We start from the raw sequence: 18,129 nt of genomic DNA on the forward strand, positions 1-18,129 counted from the left end.
AATAAGATCAGCCAACCTTTTTATTTTTTTCAAATTCAAATTTTATAATTCCATAGCCAACGCCCTTTTGACTGAGTATAGCAAGAGGCCAAGACAGTCCTGTGTTACTCCAGCTCTATATTTACTCTATACGTTGAGCATAAAGTCTAAAACATAGCACATTTGACCATTAAAGTGATCAAACAATGCCCCATTTTACGGGCTGGAGGAAGTCATCTGAGTGGCACTGACAGCACTGCACCACTCTAGGCCAGAGTGGTGTTGGAATGGATGAATGATAATTTGCAAAACTGGATTGGATGGCTTGGCAGTGTGGATTAGGCTAATGGCACAGGTTTTTCAGTGAAATCTGAGGGACTACGCCATCTGAGGTAACATCTCACAGACGCACGTGCAGAGATGGATGGAAATGCAGTGCTGATGCATCATGTTCATTGGAATTTTGAACATTCCACTGAGCTACACGTTAGTATGGGACAACATGTTGAATATAACACGTGTTGTGATGTAGTATTAACACATCATTTATTATGTATATTCAACTTTTTTCAAACTTTATAACCATCTGCAGAACATGTGTAAGAGTCAGACTTCATAGGTCTTTTTTTTTTTTTTTTGTGAGGAAGATCAGCCCTGAGCTAACATCCGTGCTAATCCTCCTCTTTTTGCTGAGGAAGACCGGCTCTGAGCTAACATCTATTGCCAATCCTCCTCCTTTTTTTCCCCAAAGCCCCAGTAGATAGTTGTATGTCAGAGTTGCACATCCTTCCAGTTGTTGTATGCGGGATGCCGCCTCAGCACAGCCAGAGAAGTGGTGTGTTGGTGTGTGCCCGGGATCCGAACCCGGGCCGCCAGTAGCGGAGCGCGCGCACTTACCACTAAGCCACGGGGCTGGCCCCCAGACTTCATAGGTCTTTAATGATGAAACTGACTTCTTTTTGGTCCCATATTTTCCTGGTGATAGGCGATACCACTCTAACTTACCTTGTCTAACTCAAATATAAATAAATTGGTAGATTCTGATGCCTTCACCATGTTGAACAATATTTTTTCAAAGATGGCTCTTGGACCTGCATCTGAATCATTAAAGAAGTTGGTTAAAAATGGAGATTTCAGAGGTCTATTCCAAATCTCCTGAATCAGCAGTTTGAGAGCCATGCATATACTCAATACTAGCTAGTTTTATAATCAGTCCTGGCCATGGTTGGCAGGAGGCTGAGGTAAACCAGCTGTCAGAATCTGGCATTAGACTTTGTTGACATAAACCTAGTGTCCAGGCTCCCTGTCTGTCCACTGAGTTGCCTGTTTGTCCACTTAAAAGAATGGAGCTTCTGCCTTAGTTCCTGACTAATACTCCCAGGTCTGCCCCTGAAAGCAGGGCTCCAGCCTGACACTCCAGAAGAATGTTTGGTTCCCAAATAACCATCCTAATTCTTGGCCACTCCATCTCCTAGAAATTTCACCCTGTCTCCTATGTCCCTTGCTACTATGTGATTCTGTAGCAAAGTGAGCATAATTATGCTCTGAACCAGATAGATCCTGCAGAACATTACAGATTTATAACCCAGCCACTTGCTAATCCAAGTGTTATATACAGACCAGCAGCATCAACATCATCTGGGCAGTTGTTAGAAAATCAGAATCTTAATCGCCACCACAAACCCACTTTGGTAGGCTGGTAATGGCTCTTAAAGATATGTCCATGTTCTAATCCCTGGAACCTATGAATGTGACTAGCATGGTAAAGTTTTTGCAGATATGATTAAACGTTTTGGGATTGTAGTGGATTATCTGGGTGGGCCCTAAATCCAAACAAAAGCAAGTATCCTTATGAAAGAAAGGCAGAGGGAAATTATACACACAGAAGAGGAGAAGGCAATATGAAGATAGAGGCAGAGATAAGAGTGATTTGGCCACAAGTACAGGAATCCCAGCAGCCACCAGAAGCTGGAAGGCAAGGAATGGATTCTTCCCATAGAGTCTCCAAGGGGAGTACAGCCCAACTGACATCTGGATTTTAACCCAGTGAAACTAATATTGAACTCAAAAATGTGAGAAGGGGCTGGCCCCATGGCATAGTGGTTAAGTTCGGCGTGTTCTGCTTCAGTGGCCTGGGTTCGCGGGTTCAGATCCCAGGTGCAGACCTACACCACTCGTCAGCCATGCTGTGGCAGTAACCAACATATATAAAGTAGAGGAAGATTGGCACAGATGTTAGCTCAGGGCTGATGTTCCTCAAGAAAAAACGAAGAAGATTGGCAACAGATGTTAGCTCAGGGCTAATCTTCCTCAGGAAAAAAAAAGAAAACTGGGAGAGAACAAATTTCTGGTGTTTTAAGCCACTCAGTTTGGGGCAATTTGTTACAGCAGCTGTAGGAAACTAATAACAACTGAATCAGATTTGCAACTTAATAAGATCCACAGGCGATTGATATATACACTGAAATTTGAGAATCAGGGACCTAACCATACCATCCTAATCAAGCCCAGTTTTGCCCCTACCTCTTTGGACCATTTAATTCGGAGAGCCAGCCTCTTTCCCAGGGGTTAGTCTATAGCTGGGTTAGTTTTCTAACTCAGTTCTGTCCAGTCACCATTAATTCCAGTTCCCACGTGCCCACCACTTGTAGGCAAACATGATTGCAGCTAATCTCACCTAAAACACAAGAAAGCAAATACTTAATAACCAACTATCAGTTATCAAGTGGAGCTTTAAATTAGGTCTACTTTTGGCTTCAGTATAGGATATTATCTTCTTAAATGAAATCAGCACTTCTTTTGAAGACAATCTACCCCATATATGAGGAACGCATTCTCAATAGGCTTCAATGTACTGTAGTATATAGACCACTTTAACGGTACTGCAAAAGCAAAATAGGATAGACTACATTAGAAGAGATCTCCAAATTCCTGATATGCTTTCTGAAAATTATACATATTTTTAAGTGGAATCATGACATTCCTCTGCTTAAATTACTGTTCGATTCTATTAAAGTAAAACAATTATTTTCTGACAAAGCAAAAGTGTAATTTGCTCATCTAAATGTGCATAATGTTGATGTCAATACCAGTCTTTTCTATTGATAGTGATGACTTAACATTAAACTTGGGAAGGCTGAAATGAGGAGCAAAGCCATCACACTTCAGAACAAAAAGAATCACCCCCTTTCCAAGTAGATGTATCCAAATCTAGTGGCCTTAACTATTTGAAATTTATTATGCAATACTTGTGAGGATCACCGGAAACAGGCATGTTTCCTCCATGAGGCATGATACACAAATTGGTCAGGATATTTGAGTTGGATGTTAGCCAAGGTTAATTTTTTTAAAAAAGGTCCTCTTTTCACAAGAAAAACAATGGCAGCAAGTCCCCAAATCAATGTGCACTGATTAGCCAACTTAGACTAAAACTCAGAGTGAAAAGAGGAAGGGGAGGTAGCCTGGATCTATTGTGAATGTATGGTGCCTGCTGTTCTTAGCTAGTTCTAGAGACAGACAGTGGCCATGGAATCTTCTGAGAGAACTCCAATCAATAATTACAGCAGGCAGGAAATGGGTCTTTCGCCAACTTTGACAATAGGTGGGTGTTGATTGTGGGACTATAATACAGTTAGTAGGACTGAGCTATGGAAGTCAGCACAAGCAATGGAGAATCACATAGTCCCTGCTCTCGAAGATTCTACCTTCTAGTGTAGGAACTGAAATGAAACACCTAGGAAGAAGGAGAGAACTGGTAGGTAGGTCCCACCTGTGCATTGCAGCAGGAGTAAATATGTATTTCATTAATTGCAGTGACTCACCAAACCATTCAATCAATGGTCTGAAGGCTTTACTTCAGTTTCATCTTATCATTCAATTTTTTCAGCCTCTTTTATTTCCTCAAACCTTATTTTATTTTATCTCTAACTTTCAATCAAATGAGAAAAGGTCTCTATTCAATTTTTCCCTCTTTGAGTCCTTTCCTAAGAGCCTGAAGCTACAGAAATATGTTTCTTTGCAGACTAGTCTCCTGGTAGAACTGTCCTGCAGCTCACACTACACTAATTAAAATTAGCAAGGCAAATTGGAAGCTATATTGGAATGTATTTTTTTCCACTAATAGGTGGAATGGAGGTTGTTGGGTTGCTGTTTTTTAATTTGCTTATGATCTTAAAAGATGCTGTTAGGTGTGAAATGAAAGCATGTACCTGACCCAATGCCATGCAACCTAATACAATTTTCTGGGCATATTTAATTACTGGGCTTCCTAATTACAAAATCAGAAATGTTTTTCATGAGTGGAAATTTCTGGATCTCTTTTTTTTTCTAATTGAAAATCAGGCTATTGGTGCAACTGTGCATCTAAATAAATATTCAAATGGGAATGAAAGATGATCTCTGACGAATTTTTACTGAGAAAGGCTTTGTAACCAACCACTCCTGACAGCCTGCATTCCAGTTTGGACATTACATTGCTGCACATTCTTAGTTATTAGGTGTGTAACCTTATCTCCTTAATTAGTCTGAACACTTTCTGCAGGGGTTGTGACAACTTTCTCTTCTCTATACTAGTTATAACAAAGTGCTAAAACCAGTCACTGCCTAATGGATATTTACTGATTAGATGGATATCTATGAGAAAATCCTCAAAAATCAAAAGTTTCATCTCTCAGATGTACTAATTACATTAAGCATTTTTATTTTGTCCAGTGATAATTGATCTTGAATTTCTTAATAGATCTTATTAGGTGAGATGGCTTGATCTGTGGTAATACAAAAGTAGTATTCCATGAATATTTTGAGACCAATTAGTAACCAACAAGTTTTACGTCTGACAGAGCTGTAGATTTCCTCTCTAAAAGTCTTTTCTTGGAATTCAAATATGACAAAACTATTACACACACACACACACACACATACATACACACACATACACACTACTTTTCCTTACTAACTCCTACCTACTCATCAAACCAGTTCATGCAATTTTTTCTACTGTCCTTCTGTGTACTTTGACATCTCACCCATGTTCACCTCTATCAAACCATTTACCATTCTGAATTTAAAAAATCAATATCCAGGAAACGCCCTGACTATCAGTTATTTCATGGATGGCAATCGCATGTGTCCACATTCTGGTATCTACCCATGTTTAACACCGAGTAAATGTTCCGTAAAGTTCTAAAGGAATGAACAAAGGCACCTCATTTCCTTTTCCTTTCTCTGTCTAATTCTTAGTGGGGAGCTAACACTACCCCACCCCCTCATGTCTACAGAAAGGTAACAGAAGAAAAGCACAATGCCTAGAAAGCTTACAAATTGCAAATATCAGCCCTAAAATTAACACACATGGCCAAGCTTTCTAAACCTTTGTGTCTGGTAACACAGCTTTAGATTTCAGCTTCACACCCAGAGTGCTGACAGATACAATGGCTGAGCAGTATTACAGAGAGGAGAATTGATTTCACTAATGCATGAAACAAGAACAGCATTTTTATGCTAAGCAATTAGTTTTTGGCAAGGAAATCTCTGTGTAGAAAGAGGAACCTTTTTTCCTGGTGACAGAACAATTTTCTTCACCGGAGTAAAATATTCTTTTCACAATCTAAATGATTGGAGAATGTATGAAAGTAAAAAGAACAATACTATCCTCTTTCTAGAAAGACTTGTGACACCACAATAGATGGCATGTGGAGGGGAAAAAAAATTAGCCAGAGGGTCCTTCGATTCCAGCTCCACATACACTACCTATTTTCTGAGTGAAAATGGTGGTGGGGGACAACCTCCCTAAACCTCAGTTTGAGAAACAGAGAAGGAAAGCTCACTGCTAATTGATGTTTTTCTGCTCTCCTGCTGAAGCCTGGATTTACAAGTTTGTTCTTCTGGATGTGTTTGTGACAGATGCTGAAAATAAAATCATTTCTCAAAGTCAGTGACAGTTATGTTGGTCTGATCACCAGTGAGCAGGAAAAAATCACAAAAACACAGAGCTCTGAAGGGCCTTGAGAATTTATCTAACTTACTCTCTCCCATCAGTAAGCAGGGCTACACCAAAATCATCCCTCAATGGTCTTCATCTCATCCCACTTTTAAGTAACTCCAAGTACATCTCATAACTCTACAACATTCCTACTTGTAGAAAATTTCCTTCTTGAATTTAAATGCGGTAATTCTAAGTTCTACAATTTTCTTTTCTTATGGCGAATAATACTATTTTTTCCTTTTACCGTTTAACCTTCATTTTGATATCTTGACTTTCTTATAAACTTTGCACTTGAATGTACAATAGTATTTCTAAAGCGAAAAGGAAAGGCAGGGTGCCTAGCCCAGTAAATGCCATTTGATACCATAAATCACACAGAATAAAGTGCTGTATTATTCTTTTTGTTAGATATTGCGACACAATTTATTTCCCCCTAGGTTACCAAAACTTTTGCTATGAAAGCTGACTCTCGCGAGGGTTGTTCTTTTTTTCTTGCTTGTCTTGTCTTCCAGCCTTCACCAGCAGCAGCTAGCAAAGTGGAAGTACGTAGCAGCTGGTTAACACATTCTTGACAGTTGGCTGACTAGTTGATAGAGCACCCTCGTTCATGAATACTCAGTTGGCAACTTTCCAAAAAAAAAATCATTTCCATCTAGCTTGTCTAATGAAGGGAATGGTTCTGAGACAAAACAACAGCTCGTCTAGACGTACTTATATTAAGTTCATACCTTACATACCTAACTAGAAAAAAAAACATAAAATTTTGATTCAGAATTTATTCAAATTTTGTACATTTAAAATATTCATAGTATCATTGAGAACAAAGGGAAGTAACCATATTTTTGGGCTACTATCAAAGATGATTGTTATAACCAATGCTATAGATTTCTTAGCCTTGCAACTGAAAGTTCAAGTTATATTTGTTTAGTTTAGTTGTAGTTTTCCATGGCATAGAAAGAAACCTTTCTGATTACCTTCTTGCTAACCAACTGCTAGAGCTGATCACTTGAATCCCAAACCTTAATTAATTTTCTAATCATAGATTGCCTTACTTCAACTAAATAGTGGAACATATGTTCTTTTAGAAGTCTGATTATAAGCAGAATTTCTGTTTTTTCCACAGAAGAAATCATCTATAAATCCTATAAGCAATTCTCCTTGTTAAAAATAGTAAAATTCATTTAGAGGAGAATACCTTGGATATAAACACCTCAAGTAAAACCAAGGAATACAGATGTAGACAAGCTTGTTGATCAGAATCTTCTGAGCACATGGTAATGAGGCCTATTCTTGGTCCCTATCTCAGAACTTGAATTATTATCTCCAGGCCTAGGGCTCAGGAAATAGCATTTTAAACTGCAAGTGATCTTATATTTAAATTTCCAAACTTTTGTTCTAGAATGAAAGGTTCGAGATGCTTTGACCCAGAGGGACAGGTGATATTGACAGGATTAACCCAAAAGAGTGGACGATATTCTTTTCCAAGATGCATCAAAAACAAAGTATGACACTAAGAAAAACGTACACTGTACACTCAATGCCTAGAGTAATGGCAAGCACACATTAGGACTCAAAAGACATTTGCTGGTTGAATAATTAAACATATTCTAATCTCTGATAAGTTTGTCAAGAAGCAATTCCTCCAGGATATGGCCAATGAACTTTGCGCTTAATTCTATCAGCATCTCTGAATCATTCTGTCTTTGACTTCCTAGTGATGGTTATCTGGGGAAAATTATGGCAGTACAACAATCATGCACGAGGGGATAATTAAAGCAAATGTTCTGGGTCTGTTAGAATCCATATATATTTTACATGGTTAGGATAACACGTGAAGGATTGTAACAGTTTATGAGCGCTGTCTTGGTTTCTTATGTCCATGGTCTCTCAATTAATCCTCGAAAATCATTCTCTGAAATGGAATCTATTACCATTACCTTTTTTTTTTTTTTGTGAGGAAGATCAGCCCTGAGTGAACATCCATGCCAATCCTCCTCTTTTTGCTGAGGAAGATTGGCCCTGGGCTAACATGTGCCCTTCTTCCTCCACTTTATATGGGACGCTGCCACAGCATGGCCTGACAAGCAGTGCATTGGTGCGCGCCCGGGATCCGAACCCGGGCCACCAGCGGTAGAGTGCGCGCACTTAACCGCTACACCAGGGGGCTGGCCCCTACCATTAACATTTTCAAATGAGGAGACTGAGGCTCAGAGATGTTCTGAAAGTTGTCCAGATCAAACCCAAAGTTTGTGGAGCCAGGATTAGTAGATCCAATGTACTTCAAAGCCATTTCTATTATACCACCCTGCCACTTGATTGGTTTTTAAATGAAAAGCAAGCTATGTATGTGCAAATCTACTACGTGAGAGTAATCTTACTATCCTAAATTGCACGTTATTTCATACTAAAGCAATACTATATAAGAATTATGCATAATTTTTGAATATTAATATATTGGAATTCAATGGCAGGGAAGTTTCTCCAAACTTTCCCTACTTTATCTTTCAACATAAGACAAGAAATATGGACTCTCTATGGACTCATTATAATGTATACTTGACTTTGGGCAAAGAGCTAAAATCCTGACAGAATGAGGATTCAGTGTTTAAAATGGGCCATTTACTTCTTGTAAGCTATGTAAATACACCTGTAAAAATTCAAACTGCTGCTGTTCATTATAGCTTTGCTTTAGGAAAGTTCCTTTTCTGCAGCTTGATTCTTTATTTTTCCTTCTGGAAATAAAGCTCATGATCTTTATATTTGGGAGAAGTGAATTTAAATTTAGAAATTTTTCAACTAGAAGGAACCAGCTCCTCCACTTGCCAGATGACATAAATGAGGCCAGTGCAAGCATATTGTTCATAGAAAACGACTTTATAAATGAGTATTGACAGACAAAACGAGACCCTTCTTAGTGATGTTTGAGTACAGGGTTTGTGAATTACCCAAAGAATTAACTCTTATATTCCTATTGATAAAACATGCCACACCTAAATAACTATATTTCTCTTGAGAAATTTACAGACTATCTTGAGACACAAATAATGATATAGTTCAAGAAGAAGGAAATACAGGTATATCCTTTTTCTCATGCCTGACACAGCTGCTAGAAATTTAAATATATTCATTGAATTCTCCCAAGATTATGAATATGTATCGTCAACTATCTCTACTTTGTTACTAATATTTAAATTGGCAAGGGAATATGAATGTAATTTGAGTATCAGACAATGGAAAAAATTGCACAAATACTATCTGTTATCAGTAAGAAAATTACTTTCTTTGTAAACTTGTGCTCAGAAATTTTTAAACAGAGCATTTACAACTCTGACCTAAGCATGGACAGAACCACTTTCCTTGAGGGGCTTTAGCACAGCTGAAGAAATCTAACGCTTTAAGAAAGCTTCATTAAATATGAAGAGAGAATAAAAAGGAAATTCTGTTATTAAAGAACAGACACACACACACACATACGCACAACACACGATCTCAGACCAGCTTACAAAGAAACAAAGAACAAGTTTTCAACCCAACAATTGCTTATCTAGACCCTAAGGCTGGGAACAGATTCCTAGGATGTTTTTGCTCTCTTTGCCCTGCCTCCACAGGACAACTATGATTTTTTTGTCCCCCCACATGGGCAGATTCTCATATCTATCTTGTCTCTTTCTTTGCCACAGTCAAAAGAGCCAAAGACAAACTTCCTTGACTCCCTTGAGACAGCCATTATGTTCCCATGTCAGATCTGAGGTACAGATCTTTCCTACAGCAATTGGCAGGACTATGGTGGGCATCGTGAATGAGTGCACTTTTTGTGATATATGTTAAAGTTAAAACCCACCCCTTTGTGGAGTTATTGTGCACACTTATGTGTACTGTTTTTCCCAGTACATGCACAAACAACCCAGGATGAAATGCTATTATAGAATGGGTGCATTTTAGGCCTCAATATAACGAAACACCTCAGGAATACCTCTTATGTCTGTTTCTTCCTTCAATCTTCATTCCACCACCTTACTATGGGTCCTCATTACCTTGTGCCTGAAAGGCTACAGCAGTGTCCTAATTAGTTTCTTCCAATTCTAATCTATATACCACTGTTTTATACTAACTCTTCAAAACCACAGTTTTGGTATGTCTGTAAGCCTTCAGTGGATCCCCATAGTCTAACAAATTAAAGATAAAGGCTTTGCCACCCTGGCTTTCAAAGCTTCCACAATTCGAACATCACCTTTCTTTTCTACTTGTTTTCTATCTCTTTATTCTGGGCCAGCTGGAACCACTCACTCTTATTTGAATGGCTTTTCCTTTCCCACTGTTCAGGTTTGCCTATGCTATTCCCTTCTAGATAGACTGTCTATCTTTAACCAAATTCTCTCTTTCTCCTTAAATCTTTAAAGAGACGTCCATGACAATTTATCTCGTCATTTAGATAATTTCTGTCCAGTAGAAATGAGTCACATATGTAATTTTAAATTTTCTAGCAGCCACATTAAAAAAAGTAAAGAAAACAGATGAAATTAATTTTAATATATATTTCCTTTAACCGAATTTTGCCAAAATATTATTATTTAAACAACACAACAATAATTACGGGGTCCGGCCCAGTGACGTAGTGGTTAAGTTCACGTGCTCCACTTTGGCAGCCTGGAGTTCTCGGGTTTGGATCCTGGGCGCGGACCTATGCACAACTCATCAAGCCACGCTGTGGTAGCATCCCACACATAAAGTAGGAGAAGATTGGCACAGATGTTAGCTCAGGGCCAATCTTCCTCACCAAAAAAAAAAAAAATTATGTAATCAATATAAAAATATTCATGAGATTCTTTATATTATTTTTTTATGTTCAAGTCTTTGAAATACGGTGTATATTTTACACTTACAGCACATCTCAATTTGGACTAGCCACATCGCAAGTGCTCAGTAGCCACAGGCGGCTGGTGGCTATGATATTGGATAGCACAGAGCTAGAGCACAGATGATCATAGCATTGATGAATACACTTCTCATTTTAAAAGAGATTGCATTCTCCCTTTTTTCCTCTCCAGACTCCTCCTCTTTAGATATATATGGTTCTGAATTTTCCTAGATATTTCCTGGCATATGTAAGCAACTGACTATAGAGAAATTCCCAGAAAGTGGGCAAGTATGTACATGACACAGGTATTACGGAGCTTCCTTAAATAAGCTTAAGCCATTTGTAGGCAATATTAAAACTAAAACTATTAGTTTAGTTTTGAATAAACGAAGCCAAGCACCAAATTGGTACTCCTTGAGAAAATGTCACATGCAAATTAGATCCACAAGGGAAACAGATTCTTGCTGGAACATTGTATAACTTCACCAAAATATTTTAACAACATGAATTAGCTTTTAAATATTATTTTTTTTAATAAAGTGTACAAAGGGGCATAATCCTATTTTATTCCTTCCAACTTTATTATCCTCAACAAACTGTTCTTTGGAGAAAGAATTTAAGTGATAATGAAGAAGGGGAGAATAGTCATAAAAAAAATGATTCATCTCTTGAATTTCACTGTTGACACTTCTTGTTTCATAATTGTTGATGTTGATTTGCATCCCACCTTAGTTTGTGAACTTCCTGAAGACAAAGACCAGGAGTCTTGTCAAATGGAGATCTGATTACTTCATTTTATAATGTACTTCGCTAAAAAGACCCATTCTATCACATGTTATCTTTAGGCTCACTGGGGTAAATAACTCAATAGGGGCCGGCCTGGTAGTGCAGTAGCTAAGTTCGCGTGCTCCACTTTGGCGGCCCAGGGTTCGCGGGTTCAGATCCTTGGCATGGACAAACACCACTCACCAAGCCATGCTGTGGCAGCATCCCACATACAAAATAGAGGAAGACAGGCACAGATGTTAGCTCAGAGACAATCTTCCTCAGCAAAAAAAAAAAAATAATAATAATAACTCAATAAAGGAAAGTAATTAATGGAAACTAATCAAATCCTCCCCAAATACCCACGGTAACTCCTCTTTGTATTAGATTGCTATTACAGATTTTTTTTTAATCCAGTCAGTTATATGATACTGCAGAAAGAGAGTGGCTTTGAAAAGAAGAGCCTAAGTCCGTCTCTGCCTTTTCCTAGCAGAACTATCTGGCACAAGTTCTTTCCCTTCTCTGAGCATGTTTCCCCAACTTTAAAATGTACACAAGTAAATCTATTTTGCAAAATAATTATTAGGATTAAATGAGAAAACATATGGACTTATATAATTGAAATTTATTAGGCACTCATTAGAGATTTGCTCCCTTACTCCTTAGTCTGCTCCTTCCCTTTTCCCCCTAGACACTCCATAAATATAGACTTTGTTGAGTGTTGCCATTCCTGGAATTATTTATGGTTTAATAGGATCTCCTGAAGACCAAGGACAAAATAACTGAAGAGTAGACTTTCTGGCCTGATGATAAACATGTAACTTCCCACTCAGTGGGGTGTACTTGGAGAATGGATCTCTGTTGAACTTTGCTATCAGTTACCCTAGGACTTTTCCTGTCACTTATATTCATACTACATATTGTGGAAGCCTAATTATACATTGCATTCATTTTAGAGGGTCTTATAAGTTACTCTTTTTTCCCAACTAGATTTTAAAGCTTGTGAATGTAGCAACCTAGCAGTCTACTCCCGGAGTCCCTACGGTGCCCTGGGCACACAGTGGCTAACAAGGTAGGCATTTAAAAACCACTTTAGTTAATTGACTGACATCAACAGAAGAATTCTATTCAAACAAAGGCTATTGTATTGCACTTGGCAAACAAGGTCCACACCATTACAATGAGTTACTCTGAGGTTCAAAAGAGTTATTAAAGCAATAATGGAAACAAATTAATTAATGGAAACTAATTAGTTCTCTAAAAATACCTGGAAAATCTTAGTGCTGAGTGTAAAAAAAGGAATTGGAAGTAATTTGACTACAAATGTCTGATTAAGTGCTACAGTTAGGGATAGAATGTGAAATTCCAGTTCTTACTCTAATTTATATCCCATCAAGAGATTTGCAAAGCCCTAACAGAACAGGATTCTCATTTCAATCAAGAGAGTGAGAAAAAGTTCCTGTAAGTGTTATACAATATGCCACACCGTTAAATCTTTGAATTAATCCTAGAAAACATGAAAGCTTCCCTACAAAATTTAGTTGTCTATGCTCCACTATAGTAAAAATGCAAACCTTAAGTGCACCTGAGGAATAATCCATTTTACTTACATTAAAATGATTTTCTGCCTCAGTTAGCACTGTTCCAGTAATTGTATCAAAATTAACTTGACATTTGCACATGAAATTTTAAGCCATTGAAGACCAGGGTAAATGGCATACTCTGTGCAGTGTGTTCCACTTAAGGAAGAACCAATTTTATTATCCCACACGCTGCTTTGTCTGCATCTCTCTTTGCTCCCACTTCTAAGTTTGTTAGGTACACATATTTTAGCTCCTCTTTTGTGCCAGAAGATTGTTAATGATACTATCAATGTCTGATCAACTTTGTATCCTCCATAGTAACTAGCACTGTTACTTGGAAACACACACACATACACATTTATGGATAATTATTAGCACCCATCAACGATTTCCACATATAATTTCCACAATTATCTATTGAGCACCCAATAGCTGCCAAGCACTGTTCTAGGTGCTGTAGATACAGTGTGAACAAGACCGACTAAAACTCTGCTTTCACGGTACTTATTTCCTCATTTTTACTGGCCAGGTGATGCTGGTTGAAACAGACAATAAATTAACCAAAAGAAAATAATTTTAATTATTAAGTGTTATAAGGAAAGCGAAAGAGGATGCTATGTTAAAGAGAGACTTGTGATGGGATAGGATGTACTTAACATAGGGTAGTCAAAGAAGACCTCCTTAAAGGTCGGTCCCAAGAGAGACCATTCTGGGTGGTGGAAAGGCCTTGAGGCAAGGAACAAAAAGAAGAATAAGAAGTAAGGGGGGAAGTAGCATAAGGGAGCAGTAAGTGGTGGTGGTGGGGCAGATAACATTGGAACTCAAAGGTCACTGAAGGGATTTTAGTCTGAATGCAATGACTAAAAGGGTTTTTTTTTTTTAGACTTTATTTATTTATTTATTTCCCCCCCAAAGCCCCAGCAGATAGTTGTATGTCATAGCTGCACATCCTTCTAGTTGCTGTATGTGGGACGCGGCCTCAGCATGGCCAGAGAAGCGGTGTGTCGGTGCGCGCCCGGGATCCGAACCCGGGCCACAGCAGCGGAGCGCGCGCACTTAACCGCTAAGCCACGGGGCTGGCCCCTAAAACGGTTTTAAGTAGGGATTAAGGACTGATAATACCCAATAGATGTTATTTTACAAGACTTCTCCACCTACTATGTGAAGATGAAATTCAGGGAGCACTAGTTAGTAGTCTAGGTACAGAGGATGGTGGTTTGGATAGAATGCCCAAGTGTAGATGCAGAAAAGTGAATGAATTGAGGATGTGTTTGGGTAGACTGGGTTTCATGCATTGAGGGGGAAAAAGGGGGAGAATCAAGGATGATTCTGTGGGTTGGTCTGAATAACACGGCAGATGATGCTTCCATTTAATGAGACGGGGAAGAACGAAGAAGAAAGAGTCTAGACAGAAAAATTCAAGATTAAAGTAGTAAATAGTTCTTTGAAGTATTATTAGTATTTCATAGATAAAGAATTGAGGCTCAGAAAATTTAAGAAATTTGCCTGAATTCATACATTTGAGCTGGAATTTGAATTAACTCTGTCTGACTTTAATGCCCATGCCTTTTTTACTCTATTCTTCCAGCCCTCTTGGCCCTCATTCTTCAAAGAATGAAAACCCAATTTTACAGATGTTCAAATTACAAAATGACTCACTGCTAAGACATCTTCTTTCTATGTACTCCCCTATATAGAAATGTGATTTTATCTATAAAAATCTATAAAAATATTTTACATATGACAATTGGATATACCACTATGTAAAGTGAAAAGCAACTATATCTTCAACTGAACATAAATCTTGACACCCAGCTACATCATTACAGGTTGAAATGAGTTCAAGACACTAAAAAAGTAAAATAACAGCTGTGATCCTGATTAACCTTAAGCAAATAATCTCAAAACTAAATGGGAAAGTATCCAGATTTCTAATATTATGAACTCAAAAAGCTATGATCCCAGGAAATTCCCAGCAAATTACCCATGATGCTTTCTTTATCTTATAGCTCACTTGTATTTATAAACAGCTTGTCTCCACTGCAGAGGTCACAGCTGAGCTCTAGAGCCCATACAGTAAGAAGAGACTGCAGAATGCATTTTCTCAAAGAAAAGGATATTTTTTAAAATAGTGACTTGATTTTTCTATCCCATCCAACTCTTCTTTCACTTGCATTAATTTAAGAACTTATCTGAAGAGTTAGCCACTCCTTAATCTGTAAATTTTAGAGTATTGTTTCTAGGAAACACATATTCCAAATTCTAAACACCATGATTTTGTGGGCCATTCAAAGGTAGAACCAGTTTGTTCCTTTGAAAAATGTACTTATTCCTTCATTGGGTGGTTTTAAGATGAACTAGGTCGAGTACGCAATATTAAACAAGAAAACGCCACCCTTTGTGTCAAGCAGGTGATGGTTTAATCATTTTACTCTACTTGGTGCCTCCCTTTAAATGCAAAAACTTAAAAAGACAGATATGAACCCTTTTGTTTACAGTGAGCTAATTCAGAAAGAGCATAGTTCTAAAATATACAAAGAGAATATAATTTTATATGTTTAAAGGGAAATATTGGGTCCCTACAATTAACTTTTTTTCTTCTTATGAAGAAGAAAAAATACTGCTTAAATATATTAAACTAGTGGAGGTAAGTGTTGAACAAAAGCTCAATTCTGTTCCATAAAAATGACATTTTCAAGGAAGAAGAGTGGTATAAAAACCTAATAATGTTTAAAATAATCGTCAATACAGGGGCCAGCCCGGTGGCATAGCAGTTAAGTTCATGCGTTCCACTTAGGCAGCCTTGGGTTCGCCAGTTCAGATCCCGGACACGGACCTACTCACTGCTCATCAAGCCATGCTGAGGCGGCATCCCAAATGGAAGAACTAGAGGGACCTACAAGTAGGATATACAACTATGTGCTGGGTCTTTGGGGAGAAAAAAGAAAAAAAAGAGGAAGATTGGCAACAGATGTTAGCTCAGGGCCAGTCTTCCTCAAAAAAAACAATCTTCACTACAAAAAAAAACATATAAAAGTTGGTTTTTAAATTCAGAAACATGCAAATTAAAAGCATAAGGTAATACCATTTCAAACCCATCATGTTGTCAACAAAGTCAGATAGTACCACGTATTAGCAAGTTTCTACCCTAGAAGTAGTTAACAAGAGACAAGTTTCCTGAGATGGCTAACAGACGATAATATTTTCATAATTTCATAATATTAATGAAATCAATAAAAATGCTATGGTGACTTTCACACTTATGCCTTTGTATCCCAGATATAATTGCATTAACAAATAAAAATCAGTGAATATGGTATAATTAAGACCTAACATTTTGTTAAAAGATGTGTTCACTTTTTAGGTATTGTAGTGATATGTTACTTTTTCTGAAATTTTATTTTCTTTACTATAACAGTATCACAAAAATCAATGACATAGGGAAATATTTATGTTAATGTTTTACAGTCAGAGATAACTAATAATAGTTTACACATATACTGAAGAAGCCATCACACTTTACCTTTGCTATGTGCATTAATCCACATGCATTCCACAAAACTACCCCTAGATTACTAAGAGATCTATTATGGAAAAAAATCAATTAAATTTATCCCAAACTCTTCTGGAAAAATAGCTAAATGGCAACATGGGGGCAAAATTAATACAAAGTTTCTCAACACAAAACTTATTTAAATATGCCAAATGGTCTATGGTTTGTCACAATTTAATTAAGGAACAATTTTGAAGATTCCAAAAAAAAGTACAAATATGTATCACTATAATTAGCATCGACTTGCATATAGAGCTTCTATGAACAACACTTACAATGTCTTCTAACAGACTCTACTGAAGATTTTGACATTAATAGTTCATTCCATGGCAATCATTAAAAGATATTAAAGGACAAATAGAACCTTTATTGCTAACAGTATGGTTTAATTAAGGGGCCTATCTATTTGAAAGAATCAACCTTCTCTCTGTTACACTAATCCTGAAGGTCTTGGCTCTCTGAGAAGCCAGACTTCAATGTTAACCTCTTACCACTGCCCAGCAAGGAGGGATTAATCCGTTTTAGGCTGTTCCTCTATACTTTTACATTTACTATGAAAACTCAGTCATGCTGCAGGAAATTTGGGATTGTGAAAAGATGCGAGTTGGAGAGAAGGATATATTTAAAAATAGACAATAACAAGGAAAAATGATTGTCATGATTTCCAGAAAGAATTGTAAATGTGAATTAAAACCTGAAAAAAGAGTTTCTGAAGCCAATGATCACATTTAAAAATTCAAGTTATTAACTTTTGCCACTTGGAGGCAAGACTGCAGTGTAAAGACATAGAAAAAGCAATTTTTAAGGATTGACATTTACCAATAATCTAATTGAATTGTGCTTGGATTTATCTATCAGAATCTATCACAAAATTAGACAAACATCTAGAGAAGAGAATAGAGATGAAGGGTACTACGGCAGTTTTAACAACTCTCTAGAAAGAGAGATTTAATAGACTATAACTTATAAGCCTCTGGACTGTATTATATCTTGAAGGTGAGTGTGATATAACAACCCTAAGAAATGCCAAATTTCCCCATTCCACTGTGGCCTAACAGTCACAGAAACAATTTCCAGGTGACCTTAGCATCTCCATTAACAAACTAAGTTAGAAAAATCTGTATGTCAATGGAACATGTTGAAAGATATTCCAGGAAGCATGGAAATATACAGAAAAGGAACTGAGCAAGTAACCAATGATAAAACACAGCTTAGACAAATGTAAGCAACACATGGAGCCAGAGGAAACATGAGGAATCAAAACTAAAAGACACGAACTCCATCATGTCAGGGTTTGGATATTTTTTTGTTTATAGGAAGGTATAATTTGCTTGTTTCATAAAGCCTGACAGACTCACAAAATCAACCTGTAAGTGGCAAGAGTGACAGAAGTAGAAAAATTCAACAC

The 18,129-nt window shown here is 37.4% G+C and overlaps 1 protein-coding gene across 2 annotated transcripts in view; it reads right to left on the reverse strand.

The window, feature by feature from the left end:
* PRKG1 (protein kinase cGMP-dependent 1) overlaps positions 1-18,129 on the reverse strand; it is a 1,198,754-nt gene that overhangs the window by 638,211 nt on the left and 542,414 nt on the right. The gene's annotated exons all lie outside the window — the stretch shown is intronic.

The sequence above is a fragment of the Diceros bicornis genome, chromosome 6 (assembly GCF_020826845.1).
Source record: "Diceros bicornis minor isolate mBicDic1 chromosome 6, mDicBic1.mat.cur, whole genome shotgun sequence".
NCBI classification, from domain to species: Eukaryota; Metazoa; Chordata; class Mammalia; order Perissodactyla; family Rhinocerotidae; genus Diceros; species Diceros bicornis.